Consider the following 18164-nt stretch of genomic DNA (forward strand, 5'->3'; position numbering starts at 1 on the left):
TGGAGCTCAAATCAGGCATTAGCTGCCACCTTGATGAAAAAATATCTTTTTTCTTCCTGGGGCATGTTTCTTACTAGCCAAAGCGAGGAGGCTTACCCAACATTTTTGTGTAGAGACTGCAAGCTGTCAACTTGCATCCCCATGCCAAAACGGATTAGTGCTCTGGTGTCCTCCATCCTGAGGAATGCAGGTGGAAAACCTATAACAGAGGAAAAAGGGCCACATTGGAGACACTGTTGTAATCCCTGAACAGCCTTGTACCCAGAGCGACATACATGATTTGAGTTTGCTCCTGCCCGCACTTGTCGGTCAGTTAAGAACGTAACCCAAGGTCCAAGACACATGTATATCAAGCACAGATCCCACTTATGATTTCCTACATATTTGTGCTTGAAATGTGAGTGGCCTCAAGAGCAAGATCCATGATGCACAAACTGTAAACTATTGGAAGGATCTTAATGTCATACTTGTTCAAGAAACATGGACCTTAGAGCCTGTACCTCTAACAGAATTTCATGATTTCCAAAACTTTGCAAGAAAAGTTAAGGGAACGTCCAAAGGGTGGACTATTGATCTACATCGCAACTGACATTAACGCCTCTGCAACCATGTTAAATTTACATTTTTCTTGGCTACTGGGTGTAAAACGTGCCAAGTGGTCTATTAAAATTCATCACCTCTTGATTCTATTGAGTATCTATACTAACCAGACTACCAGTGAGAAACACAACATTGCAAACCTGTTGTAGCCACCTCTGGCCAACTTGAAGGCCAGTCACAAACACGCCAAATTCAATCTTTCCAGGGATTTCACTGCAAACCTCTTAGCCATCTCTGCAGGTATAGATCAATTTGATTTGTAAGACCTGACATGGTGGGTGTTCCTGAAACACTGCCAATTCCAACAAACTGTGGGACAGGATATCGACTGTGTGTGTGTCTACATTGTTCTAAGGATTCTAAATGGCTACTTTGCGTCTGACCACCCCAGGCAAGCATTCGCATCACTGCAAACGACCATAAACTTCACTCTGACCACCTTAGGGCGTTCAATACTAATAACTTCCTACAAAACAGAGCCTTATCCCATCTACTGCCCTCTTGTTGCACTACGGACCTGAGGTATGCAGCTTCACCAAGAGGCAAGTTCCCTGCTAGCATCCGCCACCATTGAAAACTTGAAAAAAATTAAGTAGAGAAAGGCCAACTGATGCTAGTGATAAAACAGCAATGTGAATGTCTACTCCAACCTACTTTCAATGCCTCAACCAACTCAGAAGCCGCCTTGGAATATTTTACTGAAAATCTTGTAAATCTTTATCCGAACACTGCATGCCACAAAGGGTGCAGAACTATATCAGCCAGGGCCTGGTGCCTTAAACAGAGAGAAAAACATTACCTCCAAAGAACCTTGAGAGCCAACTCAGCGAACTGGCTGCTCATTGAAAAGCTTAGGTCCTTCAGAAATAAATACAAGAAACAAATTTGGACCGCAGAATGCGATGCGTACAACTAGCATTGGGGAAAGCTGATTCATGGTAGCAAGGCAAAGAACTCCAAGGCTTTCTGGAAGATTGTCAACACACTGGAAAGGGGAGCCTTTAATGCCACAAACAACAGCATCAGTGGTTAAGTATGAAAGGAGCCCTGTGAAGGGCATGTTAGAGAGCCCAAGCAGTTGAAACATTTTCAACTTTTTCCAAGTTTAACTTGCAACAGAGCATTCAAATTGCAAAACTATACCTTATACAACTCACAAATAATTATAAAAAAGTGCAGATCCGAGGTGCTCTGGGCCCTAATGGACTGCCATATTATCTCCTTAAGAAATAATGAATCCAGACTAAAACCAATAGAGTCTCTCCTCAGCAACTTGAAAGCTTTTCAAGCAGAACAACTATGTGACCTGCCTCTCTTTCGCAGAGTTCAAAAAACAAATTAACAACAGCTCGCACCAGTTATTTTTCTAGTAAGATAAAAATACACTTGCAAAAAGGCACCACACTTGGTTTATGATAAACACAAGCAGTTTTTGTTAGGCAACCGTATTTGGACAGTTGCTACACTAAATCGAACAAGATTCAGTTCCTGTCCCAGTGTCTAGGTGCACTTTCAACTATGGATCATCGGCCAAGGGGGCTGGCTGCCAGCAATGACTTTACAAGCAGAGCATGCCATCAAGTTCAAGAATCTATACTGTGCTTTATGTGTGTTTGCCCGGCACTCCTTTCTGAGCACAAACTCTTTCTGCGTTCTCATTTCAACTCCCTGGGTGTGCACGGTTGTAGACAAGCCATAATAGAGTGCTAAAATGGGGCCAACATCAGGTTTATTTTCCAGGTGATTACATTTCTAGACCTTGCAGCAAAAAGACTTCCATCTTTACCCGAGTAGTTGCCAATGAACTGGTCAGTCAGCAGAATGGGGAGATTCACTCTAACTGGGCTTCTGGCTCAGTGCCAAACACTATGACTCTTGGCACTTCAAGCAAATTTGCACATAGTTTTAACACCATGGGCATTTTAAGTATGAATTTATGCCTTCAATCCCGTTTCCATTCAAGTAGTTGCCGATGAACTGGTCCATGGGGAGGTCTAGACTGATTGGCAGATTTTCCAGTGCTATTACACTATGACACACAAGAAGACTTGCATAGGGTTTTTAAGCAGCGTTGCCTTCTTGGCACTTTGATTATCATTCAATTCAATACATGAAATTATTTCTGTTTTTTAACAAAATTTGGTCTTTTCAAATTCTGCAATGGCAGTTGACTATATTTCTGTTCAGTGTTATGCTTTTGAATTTATTGCGCTTTAGCTTTTGCAAAGGTTTTACTTAACTATGCAATAAAAATACATTTGAAATTTGGGTAAAACAGGAATTAGAAAGTGTCAAGCAAGGGTTTGATAACATTTACAAAAAACAATGTGCAGCAGTAGCATTGGTGAGGATTCATTTTAGAGGCAAAAAGGACTGAAGCCAATTTGCCTTGACCCAACAGAAAACCAAGAAGACTCCATATGCTTCCCAGCTCAGAGATACTAAACAGAGATTTTTCCCAAAGGTGTGTAACCATGGTTAGATACTATTCAGGCCCGTGGAAGTTCACAAGGCTGCTTATCGGAGTAACAATAGTTTTTGGAGCTCCGCAGTCTCCCTGATGGAATTCCTGTGTAGTCTGTAGTTATTTGTTACCAATGTATAATTACTACGAGTGATCAAGTGTGTGGGCTCATAAAGTCCTGGCCTGCCTAAATCTAAAGCTACCAGTATGATATAGCGAATCCACTAAATGTTATATCCAAAAATCACAGCTTAGGCAGTTCTAAATTATCCGCCTCTGGAACTGCCTTTGCGAACCCTGGCCTTAGAGAATGTAAAATCAGTGCCAATAACACAAGGTGCCTCCGGGCTACTTATTTTCTGTCCATTTCTCCCTATACAAAAAGTGAATAATACTCTATTAATCACTCTTAGTGTAATAAAAATGGAGCACGATTATCTGAAATGGACCTTTGGTGGCTGCTAATTTAAGTGAAAAATGCCTATAAACGGATGTTGTGTGGATGCTTGTTGGCAATAGTGTATCTATGTGAGAAACGGCATGTGTGAGTCAATGTAAGTGAGTGTAAGCAAGAATGTGGTGTTAGGCTGGCAAATATGTAATTGATCATTACATCCTGAGGGTAATTACTTTCTAATAGAGACACCCATGGTAAAATATTCCTACTGGCATGCTTGAATCAATTCTTAGTATGACAAACACCTGTGCCAACATATGGGCACTGGCACAATGAAGGCAATCGTTTGGTATCATGAGGACCCATGGTAAAATATTGTTAATGGCACACTAGAGGTAATTTTTGGCATATGAGGCATCTAAGATAAAATGCTGGTACGAGCACACAAGAGGTATTTCTTGGCACAAAGAAGGACTATCCTGGCATATTGGGGAGGGGGCAGCAACCATGACAAAATGCTGGCAAGAAAGGACCTGGCCTGCAGCTCGGGCTGGACTGTTCCCAAGGGGAGCAGCGTCAAGACTGATTTGCATATGTCTGGGCCCATACTGGGGTGGCATGGTGGGCAAACAATATGAGGGATTGGGATGCGGACCGAAGTGATACCAGCGGCTGAGATTAATTCAAGCATTCCACCCATCACCTTGTTGTTTTTGCATTTGCCGTCCCCGTGCGCCGGGTCTGCCCAGACGTGGGTCCCGGGCTCACTGTGCCACTGGATTCAAGATAGCATGGCTGATCAGGGGTGATACCCTGAAATCGGGCCCAGGATGCTTGTTTCTGATCTAGGGGGGACCTGGCCTGGCAGTTTGGACTGAACTGTTCCCAAGGGGAGCAGCGTCAAGACTGATTTGCATATGTCTGGGCCCATACTGGGGTGGCATGGTTGGCAAAAAAATGATGGACTGGAATGCAGCCCGAGGGATGCCAGTAGTTGAGATTAATTCAAGCATTCCACTCATCACTTTGTTGTTTTTGCAAAATACTGGCCCTGACATACTGGGGTACCTATGACATATGAATGGTATAAATTGAAAAATTAAGGTGCTGGCATAATGGGGGCACCCATGGCATGTGATGCACCCATAAGAAAATGCTAGCCATGGCACTATGGAATTCAGTTTTGGCATATGGTGGCATCCATAGAACATTTTGAAAAAAATAGGGCCAACTCCTAGTTTTGTCGGCTTGGCACCCCATGAAATGCAATTAGTGCAATTTCAGAGCCTATGTCTTTTTAGTACATTTTTGTGAAAATGTGAAAATTGTGATTTAAAATCCACTATAAGATTACATTTTTCTCAAAATATTAGTGGGGAGAAACCCGCCTAGTAGAGGCCTGGCTTTTCCTCTTTGCTCGCTCACTACTATACAGGGCAAGTATTATGTCCCAGAACTTTCATAAGTAAAGCCAGCACCACAATATAGGTGGGTTCTAAAATAGATGTTTGTGCTGTGATATTATGCATGCAGTTATTGTGGAACGTCAGTGTTAGACCTAGCAGATTATTGGCGTGTCTCCCCTGTCTTTTTGCCTTCTAACCTCCTCGTTTTGGGCTCTGTTTTTGCTGTTTATGGTCTCTGAGCACTTTACCAATGCTAATCAGTGCTAAAGCGCAAGTGCTCCCTAGGTAAATGGTACTGTTGATTGGTTTATCCATGATTGGCATATTTGATTTACTGGTAAGTCCCTAGTAAAGAGCACTGGAGGTGCCCAGGGCCTGTAAATCAAATGCTACTAGTGGGCCTGCAGCACTGGTTGTGCCACCCACATCAGTAGCCCTGTAACCATGGCTCATACCTGCCACTGCAGTGTCTGTGTGTACAGTTTTAAACTGCTGATTCGACTTGGCAAGTGTACCCACTTGACAGGCCTAAACCTTCCGTTTTAGTACATGTCAGGCACCCCTAAGGTAGGCCCTCGGTAGTCCCAGGGGCTGGATGCAGTGTATGTTTAAGGTAGGACATATACTAGTGTGTTTTACATGTTGTAACAGTGAAATACTGCCAAATTTGGTTTTCACTGTGCAAGGCCTATCCCTCTCATAGGTTAACATGGGGGCTGCCTTTAAATATCCTTAAAGCGCAGATTCCCTTTGAGAGCAGATAAAAATGTGGAGTTTAGGGGCTCTGAACTCACAATTTAAAAATACATCTTTTAGTGAAGTTGTTTTTTAAATTGTCTGTTTGAAAATGGCACTTTCAGAAAGTAGGCATTTTCTTGCTTTAAACCATTCTGTGACTCTGCCTGTTTGTGGATTGTCTGTCTGGGTCAGTTTGGCAGTTGGGCTGTTTTGCACCTCTCTAAACAGTGACACAAAAGGGGGCAGGGGTGTAGCCTGCATATCCTGATGAGCAATCTGAGCTAGAGGGGAGGGAGGAGTGGTCGTTCACACCTGAAAGGACTGTGCATGCCCTCACACAATGCAGTCTCTGACCCCTGGTGTGTGTCTGGGGCCTGGCCTGGACAAGAAAGGATCTTGCAAACACTTGAGACTTTTCAGAACAGAGTATAGGAAGAAGACCCAAAACCCCAGACTTTTAGAACCTTTCTGGAATCAAGAGGAACCTCTGCCCAGGGGAAGAGCTGAAGAGCTGAAGGAGGAGTACTGTCTCTTTGCTGTTACTTTGCTGGACTGGCTTGCAGTTGCTGCTTCTGCCTGAAAAGAGTGCAAAGGGTGAACTTTGCGGTGTGTCCTGCTTGAGAAAGTTCTCCAAGGGCTTGGAGTAGAGCTTGCCTCCTGTTGGAAGTCTCAGGGACACCAAAGACTTCAGTTTCCTCGACCTGCAGCACTGGGAACTGTGTGTTTTGTGCTGTTCAAGAGGAGAAACCACTGTGACGCCACCAACGACGCCGCCGGCCTGCACTGTGACCTGCCGACGCCGCATGGAGATGCACTGCCCCGCTTCACACTGCGTCCCTGGTCTCACCGACGTCATCATCAGATGACTTCACCGAGTTGCTGCTTGCACCACGACCTGTGGGCCCGCACTCTGGCATTGCCTGCTCACACCGCAGCCTGGGCCTCCTCGACGCCGTCGCTCCTGCTGAGTAGCATGAAGCACCATCCCGTCCCGCACCGCAGCCCAGGTCCACTGACGACAGCACCATCAACTCCAGTGTCATTATCAGGCATCACTGCCTGCACAGTATCCTGGGGACACTGCTTGGGCCTACTGACGACATCACTCCCGCAATGACGCCGCCGCTGCCTGTACGGACCTGTGGACACCGCATGTTGTACCGCCCCGTTTCACAACGCAGCCTTGTAGGTAGTGTTCTAGCAGCTTAGGCTGTCTAGAGGTAGCTGTAGCAGACAAGCTTAGGCTGAACTAGGAGACATGCAAAGCTTCTGCAATACCACTATTGTTACACAGTACTTATACACAATAAAAGACAATACTCAATGTTAAGAAAAATAAAGGTCCTTTATTTAAGTGATACACAGTCAAAAATATCTTAGAAGAAATACTCCTTCTGGAGGTAAGTATTATACACAATAGTGCGAACAGCAGAAAATACAATAGATTGCAATGGGCCTGGGGCAACACAAACCACATACTAAAATAGTCAAATGCGACTGTCGAAGTCCCCCCTAGGCAAGTGTAGTAGGTAGAGGGGCACTGGGAGTGTAGGAAAACGCCAAAGTAAGTAAAGTACCCCAACCCAGAGCACAGGAAAGCAGGAGTAAAGTACAGCAAGTTTCCTCAGGACACACTTCAAGTCGTGATAAAGGATTTTGCAAGAACCAAGCAAGACTGCAAGCAACAAAGGATGGATTCCTGGACCTGAAGACCTGTGGAGAAAGGAGACCAAGTCCAAAAGTTGAAGAAGAGTCCAGGAAGGACAGGAGCCCCTGCCAACCTAGAAGAAGGTGCAAAAGTGGATTCTCCGGTCAGAAGAAAAGTACAGAAGAGCACCAAGAAGATGGCTGCGGGGTCCTGCTGGTGCAGAAGATGTCCCAGGTCGAGTTGTTGGATGCAGGCTGTTTGCGTTGCTGGATTCTGCCAACAAGCCTTGAGTCAAACAAGTACACTGTATGAGTCATAAAGGAGCTGCTTCGACCCAGGAGGGACCTGGGGGTCTCAACTTGGACTGAGGAGACAGAAGGGGCTCTCAGCACTTCAGAGAGCCCTCAGAAAACCAGGCAGTACCCATGGGAGTCCCAGAACACGGGGACAAAGAAGATGCAAAGTGTAGTCGTTGCAGCACTACACTGGAAGGTCCCATGCCGCTGGAGAACAACTCAGGGAGTTGTGCGTCGCAGGATGGAGTGCTGGGGACCTGGGCTACGCTGTGCACAAAGAATTCTTGGAAGAAGTGCACAGAAGTCCAAGGAGCTGGAGAAGATGCGGTGCACAGGGGTACTGTCGCAGCACGGGGAGGCAAGCTCTTACCTCCACCAAAATTGGACAGCTGGACCTTTGAACAGTCTGGGTCACTTCGGTCCACCACCTGTGTTCCAGGGAGCACGCTCATCATCAGGTGAGGAGTCCCAGAGTACCGGCTGTCGTCCCAGAAGGGTGCCTGTAGAAGCTGGGAGGTGACTCCGTCACTCCACGCGAGATTCCTTTGGTTATTCTGGTGCAGGGTGAAGACAGGCAGTCCTCAGAGCATGCACCCCATGGAAACTGCTGCAAATGACGGCTGGAGCTGAAGTTGCAGATCCCAGGAGTCATCCTGGATACTTTGTTGCAGTTACAGCGGTTCCTGGAGCAGCCTGGGGTTGATCCGTCAGTCAGAAGCTAAAGCAGATGTTGCAGAGGAGTCCTGGGGGAATCTTGCAAACCGAATCTGAGGAAACACCCAGAGGAGAGACCCTCATTAGCCCTGAGAGGGGGATTGGCTACCTACCCAGGTATGCACCTGTCAGGAGGGGTCTCTGACGTCACCTGCTGGCACTGGCCACTCAGAGGTCTCCAGAGGGTCTCCACACCTTGGAATCCGGGATGGCTAACGCCAGGGACACTCTGGAGGAGCTCTGGACACCACCTCTGGGGTGGTGATGGACAGGGGAGTGGTCACTCCCCTTTTCTTTGTCCAGTTTCGCGTCAGAGTAAGGACTGGGAGTCCCAGAACTGGTGTAGACTGGATGATGCAAGGGGGGCACCTTTTTGCCCTTCAAAGCATTTCCAGAGGCTCTGGGAGGCTACACCTCCCAAGCCTATAACACATATTTCCAAAAAGAGAGAGTGTAACACCCTCCTCCCAAAGGAAATACATTGTTCTGCCGTCAAGGGCTGCTTGAGCTGCTCAGTCCCCAGGAGGGCAGAAACCTGTTTGTGAGGCGGCAGCAGCTGGGGCTGCAGTGGAAACCTCAGAGAGCTTGTTTGGCAGTACTGGGGGTCCATGGTGGAACCCCCGGGGGCATGGGATTGACCCCCAATACCACATTTGGATTGGGGGGACAATTCCATGATCTGAGACACCTCACATGGCCATATTTGGAGTTACCATTGTGAATCTACATATATGTATTGACATATATGTGGTGCACGCTTATAATGGTATCCCCCCCACTGAAGAAGTCTGGGGAATTGGCCATGGACAACGTGGGGGCACCTTTGCTAGTGCAAGGGTGCCCACACAGAGTAACTTTGCACCTAGCCTTCAGTAAATGAAGGTTAGACATATAGATGACTTATAAGTTACCTTAGTGCAGTGAAAATGGCTGTGAAATAGTTTGTGCACTACTTCACTCACGCAGCATTGGCAGTTCTGATGAAAGGTTTGTATGAGCTCCTTATGGGTGGCAAAAGAAATGCTGCAGCCCATAAGGGTCTCCTGGAACCTCAATGCCCTGGGTACCTAGATACCATGTACTAGGGAATTATAAGGGGGGGTCCAGTGTGCCAATCAGAATTGGAATATGGAGTAATTAAAGTGTAGTGACAAATTTGGTAAGTAGGGAGAGCATAAGCACTGGTGTTCTGGTTAGCAGAACTTCAGTGACGCAGTTTAGCATACTGACAACAAACGTAGGCCACAAACTATGGGCACTGGGGACCTGGCTAGCAGGATCTCAGTGAGACAGGCAAAACACACTGACAAATAAGTTTTTAACTATGAACACTGGGATCCTGACTAGCAGGATCCCAGTTAGACAGTAAAAACACACTGACAAACACTCACAAACAGGCCAAAAATGGGGGTAACCATGCTAGAAAGAGACTACTTTCTCACACCATCCACGCCAGTGCACCTGACTTCATCAGCCCTGAGTTCGATCGGCAACGCGTGTGACTTCAAGGGCCCGACGACTCCTGCAACGACTCTGGAACTGACACCACGGCGTCAGTGACGCCGCTCTCCAGAGCTCACCGCGAGGATCACAACACCCTAAAAATCCAAGGTACTGTTTACTTCCCGACACTGTACCTGGCCCACAACACTGCGGGCAGCCTGAACTGTTGGTTTTGTTGATCACGACGCCATGATAACCCCAGGTGGAGCTATTGACTTCAATGAACTGTATTTTTGAGTATATCTTGCAGAATTCATATTTTTATTACTGTATGTTGGATTTTTATCGTATTTGGTCTGGTTTTAAAAAGATAAATATTGGCTATTTTTCTAAAACTGGTGTGGTGTCCTTTTGTAGAGTTTTCACTCTGTTACTGTGTGTTATGTGTAAATGCTTTACACACTGCTTCTGAGATAAGCCTAACTGCTCGTGCCAAGCTACCACGGGGGTGAGCAGGGGTTATCTGAGCGGGTATCTCCCTTATCCTGACTAGAGTGAGGATTCCTACTTGGACAGGGTGCAAACCGACTGCCAACTAGAGACCACATTTCTAACAGTCAGCAGTTTAAATTATTTTGAAGTTATGATGGTTAAGGTCATGTGACATGACTTCCCAGAAAAAAAGAAAAAAAAAATGGGTCAAGGGTCATGTGACATCACCTTCTGTGATGGAAATAAGGTCAAAGGGTATGTGATGTCACTTGCCCTACCCCTGGAATTTTGGTCAATTGACGCCTATGGGTTTGAGATATTAGGACAGCACTGTCTGCATACAGAAGAGCAGGTATAGATTTGACTTCACTTTTGGCATATCATGACCATGGGTAATCAAAAAGGAATTAAGATGATTGCCAAATGATAGAAACTAAATTGGTGCAAGGACACACCACTACCGGAATACCCTGTCAAGTCAGAAATAAAAATCATTACCCTCTCAGAGCGAGACTGAAACCTGTAGTGCGTGTATAAAGTTGGCCAGTCTAATCCAGATCCATGTTTGTGAGTGGGCTCCAAAGCTTTGATAAATGTACTCTGTCAAAGGCACTACTTAAATCGTAAAGGCTAAGTACAGAGGAGCCTCCTTCGCTACAAAGTATATACTCACAACCAGGTGAAGATTTAGCATTGTTGCAAGGTCCCAAGCCCTTTTTCTCAACCCATACTGGACATCCAAAAGGCGGGACTGTGTGGCCAATAACTTTGACTATTAAGTTCAGCAAGAAGATGTGAGCCTGTCTCCGTGCAGATCTTGTCAGTTTCCTTTTTAACAAACCAGGGCTGAGTGCCAGAAAAATGGTAACTTGCTGCTACAGGTTGCATTAAATGTATTGGAGATAACTGGAGCCCAGGAGTCAACAATGACTTCATAGAGGTTCATCGGGAATCCATCGGATCTGGTGTTTTCTTAGACGATCGCAGTAGTGGCTTCCTGATGGTAAAGCCTTATGGCTAACAGATAAGTAGGAGAAAAATCTATGGGTGGGTCATTTGAACTTGCAAAATGATAAATATTTTTAAAATGTGAGACCCACTAAAAAGCTGTCATGTACATGCCTATGCTTGCAGACAGCCCTACTAGGCTTGCAAGAGTTAAGTATTCTCCAAAATTGTTTAGTGTTTTACAGGAAGTTATCAGATTGTCCCAGGTTTCTCCCTGGTTTCTATTTGCTTTTTTATTATGAGTTTTTAGTCAGTTCTGCATCTGGTGCTGTCCTCTGATTCTAGGTTCCCTTTTTAAGTTCCCCATCAGTCTCCTGTAGGCTTGCATAGAAGCTGAAGGGAACCATCACGGGCATTCAGGTTTTAACGTTCTGATGATTTTCTAATGTCTATATCCATCTCTTGGATAAGATCATAAGATAAACACATTAACTAAGACACAAAGTTCCTTTGCCACATTAGCCAGCAGTGTTGTATAATTTACAGTTTTATATCAAAACCTTAGACCTCTGTCCTTAACTACTAACTCAGTGACTCACTTCCTAATTTTTCTCTTGGTGACCCCTGCATGGCTAAATCCAGTACAACAGGACAATGATCACTGTATCCATTTTCACTGCTACCCACAGAATGGACATATGTATGAAATGAACGGGAAACAAAAACATAATTAATTACTGTCACACAGTTCTTCTCTATAAAAGTAGGAATTTCGCTATTGACTGCCGTAACTAGTTCAATGATATTACACAAACTAAATACAGTCAAATAACTGTAGAAGATTACCTCCTTTGAACCTGTTTGTGCCAGTGTAGCCAAGTTTTGCATTGAAGTCACACGCTACAACTAGAAAAGGTGAAATATCTTGAACAAATTAACCAGAAGACTTGTAGTGAGGCCCCCTTGAATCCACGTTGGTTCTTTATTTTAGCTTTGTTTTATATTTCATATTTTACATGTTTTAGCTGCATTGCTTTTTAGCATGGCTTTTAGCAGTGACATTTACACATGTCACTTGCATGATATTATTCTAGCAATATATTGTATGAGCTGCTTGCTTTAGCTAGCCTTTTCTCAACATATAATCAGTATGTTCTGTTCAAGGCTAGAAACACAGTACAGGATATCCTAGTGCCTGTGTTGCCTGTTCAGGAGATAGCTTCTAACATCTAGTCATAGCATTGCATCAGAGCTGTGCTAAAAGTGTCGCTTTTATTATATAAATGGTGCACTGCCCGGGAAGGGGCAGGCGGGAACTCCAGATGCAACCATCCTGGGACAAACGTGTTCGAAATGCAGATCTCCTGGCGCGAATCATCCAGCCTCCTGAGGGGATTGCCATCCACACTACAGGCTGACTCCTGATGCACTTTCCAGGAATGAAGCTAACGCAAATCCCTTGGATAGGGCAACGGCAGAGGGTACACCTACTATGCTCTCAGTATAGTTTTAGAGTCATGTAGGAAAATCCAGAAATCATTTAAGATGATTGATTTATGTATCCTCTTTACCATATTCATAATGCTGGTTATGTTTCTGCGTTTCATCTGCCTAATTATCACAGCTCATTCTCTCTATGCAAGATAATGAGTGTTTCTATATATATATTGAAAACTTATCCTGTATCTGGTGTGTTTCACCTGGGAATGCATGAGTAATATAACAAAAGGGTGAGATCTGTTTCCACAAGTTCCTTGGGAGTCAGAGTTTCATGTTCAGGTTGCCATAATCACCTTACACCCAGTCAGGTTAGGGGTTTGGGAGAGGCACTGTGAGCTAGCCAGGAATTGGCCCAACAGCTCTTGATGGTGTGGACGGATTCAATCCCCCACATTCTAATAAGCAGTCATAATATCTTAGTAGGAACCGTACAACAGATTTGTATCCTGCAGTGGCTCACTGGGATATAGATTACCCTAAACTGTAAAGAGACCCTGAACAATGTACCAAAGCTGCCCTTAGCTCTTCTAGAATGAGACAGGTAAAAAATGGCTTGAGTAACATTCAAAAGTAACATCATCTTTTGCCCTGGTTTCTTGCAGCATGAGGATGTTGAAGGTTTTAATGTGATTCATCCAGTCATCATTGCTTAGTTTGGGAGCTAAACCCAGTATGTTCCATCATATCATACACAGGCACTGTGTGGGGTGACTGGCTTCGCCAGGACTAGTTAAAATACAATCGGCCGTCATAGAAGGGGGGCATCCATACGACTGATTATTCCCTTGCTACTTATTGATCGATGTCTGGGTCAAATCAGATAAGGGTCGGAATCAATTTGAAGCCAGTAGAACTTCAGTAGGTTGTGTGAAGTGGAAGTTTCGAGTTTCAGGAACCTAGGTCAAATGCTAGAGTGTCCATGGTGGTAAAAGTATCCCACTAAGATCCTTATGCAGTCAACCTAGGAAACCCTGAAGGTCACCTGTGACAGGAGGTTTCTGGCCAAGTGCGGCTTTAAGATTATCCATTACACAATCCCCCTTATAACTTTCCTGCACAGGACACACCCAAGCCACCTTCCTCACAGATAAAAACTTACCATATAAAATCAGAATGTGGGTTAAGCCAGTAGCAAACTTTATTCTTTGGTTGGGCGGTAGACTGTATTGCTTTGCTTGGCAGTATGGTACATTGGCCAGAACAGACACATATGGACAGGACTCTGGGCGTAAATGAAGGTGGAGGCAGGGATAAACAGCAGGGGCTGCCTTGAGACATGGTCCAGGTGGGTTGTTCACCGCAAGAGACATATCTTGTGTTGTTTTCCTCCTGGGTCCGTATTGCTTTCGCAGGTGTGTGATAGGGGAGAAATGCTAGTATCTATCATGGAAGAAGGGGCTAGGGCTTGAACAAGTCCATCCAATTTAGTAATAACACCTTCTATGTTATTTCAGTGCTCAATGTGCTATCTCAAACAGGTCTCAAATGTTTTCTTTTAATTTAATCTGAAGGATGTCCCAAAAAACATTGCCTCCTTGCCACAAATACGTGAAAAAAATTGTTGATGGAGAATTTTCCTTCCTCAAAGAAGTCTCTGGAGTATGAGTTGACCTTTTTTCCTTTTTGCTATGGACCCATGTGATTAAGAAGTGAAGAATACAAGGCAGTGTCTATCCCCTACATTTCTAAGTTTGGAGAAGTACTGTCCCTCTCCACAGAGCAGTTTGCCAGATCAATAGGCGGGTTCATGATAAGTGGTGTGGCGCATGGCGATTCCAAAGACTAACATCTTTCTGTCAGTACAAGCTCCTTGCATATTACACCCACGGTCTGCTTTAACATGGAGTTTAAGGGGGAACTCATGGGACCTGAATTGGACTTGCAAGAGATGGCAATTGTATGCTTTCAACAGAGGAGGAAAAATACAAGCAAACATACCTATAAAATAAAGTAGTTTGGCATTGGTTGTGAGCTAAATTAATTAATTATGTTCTCAGTATTACCCTTAGGTTGGCCCAAAGGGGTTGACATCACAGAGGGCAAATGTGCCTGGGTATCCCAATTCAGATCATACTGCCACTAACTCTCAGCTGAATCAATGTGTGGAGTCCTGTATACTGAATATTTTGTTCTGAGATGTTACAAAGTCGAGAAATTAGTGAGTGGTTGAGGAAGGTTATGATACCATTATTCTGATGGAACACTCAAAAGGAATCGCCCTCACCAGCCTCTTCTGGTCTCTGATGGTTGCAGATGGGCCCACTTATGAGCCAGGCAAAGCGCAGTAGCGTCCCAGGCACATCCCGCACAGCAGGGTTTCTTGAGCAGTTTAGAATCCCACTTGCCCTTCCTCCTCCACTTGAGAGCCCTGACGACCTGAATGCACTGACAGCATCTCTGCAGATGTTACATTCCACACAGCTGAGTGTGTTGAGCACTTTAGAATCCCAAAGCCCCCTATCTCCACCTGAGGTCAGTAGAGGGATTTGGGATCTGAAGTGCAGGGTGCACTGTTAGCACCTCTGCCAATGTTGTAAGTACATTGTCAGATAGGCAGAGATTTTCAGAAATGTTAGTGATTCCAAGCCTTCAAGAAATTGACAATGAAACTTTAGTGACCTATTGTACTCACAAGCAGAGACATACCATAGCCTTACTAAACAATTCGTGTTATTATGTGATCCTTCTAGCAATCTAGGAACTGTCAAATGCCTAAAGACCTTCAAAGAAATATTGGACATATATAATCTATCTAAAAATAAAACAAAGATCAAATGCCGACAAATAAAAAAAGCCTAACTAGTGATATATAGTTCTCTCAAGCATCAAAGGAGTGCAGCAACACTGATAAATAGTCCTGAATAACACAGGTCATATAAATCAGTGGCAACCATTCAAAAGCCCAGGAACACCCCCTTCAAATACACCAAAAGTGAAAACAAAACCCCTCCCAATTTGCACATGCTACCCGATATATTTATCAAATAACTGATGAACACCAGAACTACATTCTTGTTATCAAGTTGGTTTTCGGTGTGCTGAACAATTATAACATTACAAAAATCCTACAAAAACCCATGTAATAATTGGTCATTGTAGGCATGAATCAATCAGGACACACCAGACATCCCACAATGAATCAACAGGTTCAAGCAAAAAGGTAGAATGCACTGAGCTTCCAACCACCAAAGAAACACAAAGACACCAAGAACTCTGTTTATTAAAAAAAAAACCTTTAAAAAAAAAAAAGAGAAGAAGTCTCGAAAGTTTGAACAGGGATGCACTATCTCACAAGTCTCTGGTTGTGTATGTAATGTTGGATTGATTATGGGTAGAATCATCTTATCTATTTAAAAAGTAAACCTACAAAACGTAATCATTTTGCAGTGTATTTACCACATACATCTAGACCTTCACTGAAGATCTAACTACAAATCTACAAAGAGGAACTTCTATAGAACCACACCAATAAATAGTAGAATGTTGGACACATGTGGCGGACCCTGAGAAAACTGACTGGGATGTCAGTATGCTGATATGGGGTTTACAGTTGTGAATTACCTCGACTAGTTGCTATCTTATGTTTGCACTGATGAAGTCAGTATGTAGAGGTGCTGTCAGGAGATTAAAAAAATTGGACTTGTTTCATTTGCTTTGCCATCGGTAGTTTGAGCATTTGAGACCACTTTCCACTTTAAGAGCCCAGAGAATATTTACTTGCTGAAAGCAGTAATCCCTAAATGACTGCATTATCATTAAAGACAAATATATAATCTATAGAAAAACAATGAGATATAAGGAATACATAACTACAAAAAGGGCAATAATTATACCTGCATGCACAGAACATTTAAATGAACACTTGCTGCTCGTCTGCCTTAATTTAATCAACAACTAAATAGTAATAAAAGGACAGTTTATGTAGTAATACAGCAAGCCTCAGAGAGGAGTCTAATGCCTTGTGTGTGTGTGTAGATGCTTGTACTTTACTGTACCAGTTATTTGACATCACTATACTGTCTCCCCACCTTGAGACAATTATGAAGGGCATGTATATGAAGATGGCAAAAGGGACACCAATCCCCGTGAAGCATTCATCCGTGAGGGATTCTCTGAACCACTGCCAAAAATACACTTCTCATTCAGACATTCCTTCATGCATCCTTAGTGGCAAGCAAAAAACTGCATAGCCATTAGGTCGAGCACTTTTCGACCTGTTGTAAGCATTCTGTGGGCTTTTAACCATGCCCATCACTTTCACTCATTTGTGGGCTTGCCTTTCAAAAATCCCTTGAAGTAATTGGTAAATGCTTTACGTTTGTACCGCCTTGGTGCGGTTTTGTTTCCGCCTTGCAGACTGACCCCGTTAAATGGATTATTGCATGATGGCTGATATGCTTTACTTTGGGAAAACTACTTTTTTCTTTTGTCTCTCTCGTTCATGCTCATGGCGCTTTGAAGTTTCATACAGCGCGCACTCGATCAGCTGTACTGGAGCGCTTTGCATGACTCCCAGTTTTGTCACATTGTTTGTTTTGTCTCTCCTTTGCGCTCTGTGGCGGCCATGCCGCTTTGAAGCATTATAGAGCGCAAACTTGTTTAGCTTAGACACAGCTAACACACCCATTGGGAAGGCCTCGCTTTTTATGTTTTTTGTCGCCCATGGCAGAAAAAAGACTCTAGGCAACTGTTTGCACATTTATGGAGCTAGCTTTGTGTGTGGGACTATGGAAAGAGTTGCAGTGGACCTGCGGGAATCTGCAAACATGCCTGTCAGGAAGCAAGGTAAGCAGAGACTGCAAGTTTGCCTTCTTATGTTGTGTATGTTTTATGGGTATCTCTGATTGCAGCAAATATGCTCGATTGAAGCTGCTTCATAACTTCTGATGTGAGCCCATGCATTCCTGTGGGCTGTGGCACCCGTTTCCAGATTGGGAGCATGGGCACGCCTAGTTGGGATTCCTGGGCATTGACCCAAAGGATGCCTGCTGCATGCTTTCGATTAGACAAACTGTTCTGCTCCCTAAGCATGAAGCTATTGAGCTGCCTGGACTGAGTTTTATAACACGTAAATTCCCAGGACCTGTTGATGTTAATTTACTTGACTTCCAAGTGTACCGAGGGAGAAGGGCATGCTGTTGTTTTTCCTCAGAGACTTGCTTGACACAGATCCTCGCTGGGTCCAAACACTACTAACAGCATAGCTTCACATCTTCACCTTTCAAAAATCTCTGGGAATTGCAGGGTTGTTGGCAGGAAAGTGGATGTACAGTTGTATGTGTTGGGTACCAGAGATGTCTGGCACCGTTAAACAGAGCAGGCGATATGTCGGTGAAACACAACTCAAAATGTTAATTTCACGGCCATTCCTGTTTTGCTCTCAATTCCCATTTCTGTTGTTTTGCTCACAATACTGGTACTCGTGCTTTCCTTTTTCCAAGACAGGAGCAAGGATACAAGTACCAGAATAAAAAGCTTATGTAACAACAAAATAAAAGCTCCCAACTTTACCTGTATT

General features: G+C 44.2%; 1 protein-coding gene across 2 annotated transcripts in view; it reads right to left on the bottom strand.

Moving 5' to 3' along the window:
- Positions 1-18164, bottom strand: part of LOC138267979 (F-box/LRR-repeat protein 2-like) — a 127687-nt gene that overhangs the window by 78219 nt on the left and 31304 nt on the right. Inside the window, exon 1 of one of the 2 annotated variants that reach the window (XM_069217285.1) lies at positions 97-193. The exons of the other annotated variant lie outside the window; for it this stretch is intronic. The gene's annotated coding sequence lies outside the window, so the exon portion shown is untranslated. Of the gene's footprint in view, positions 1-96; positions 194-18164 lie in introns of those variants that run through there. 2 annotated transcript variants of the gene reach the window in all.

The sequence above is a fragment of the Pleurodeles waltl genome, chromosome 12 (assembly GCF_031143425.1).
Source record: "Pleurodeles waltl isolate 20211129_DDA chromosome 12, aPleWal1.hap1.20221129, whole genome shotgun sequence".
NCBI classification, from domain to species: Eukaryota; Metazoa; Chordata; class Amphibia; order Caudata; family Salamandridae; genus Pleurodeles; species Pleurodeles waltl.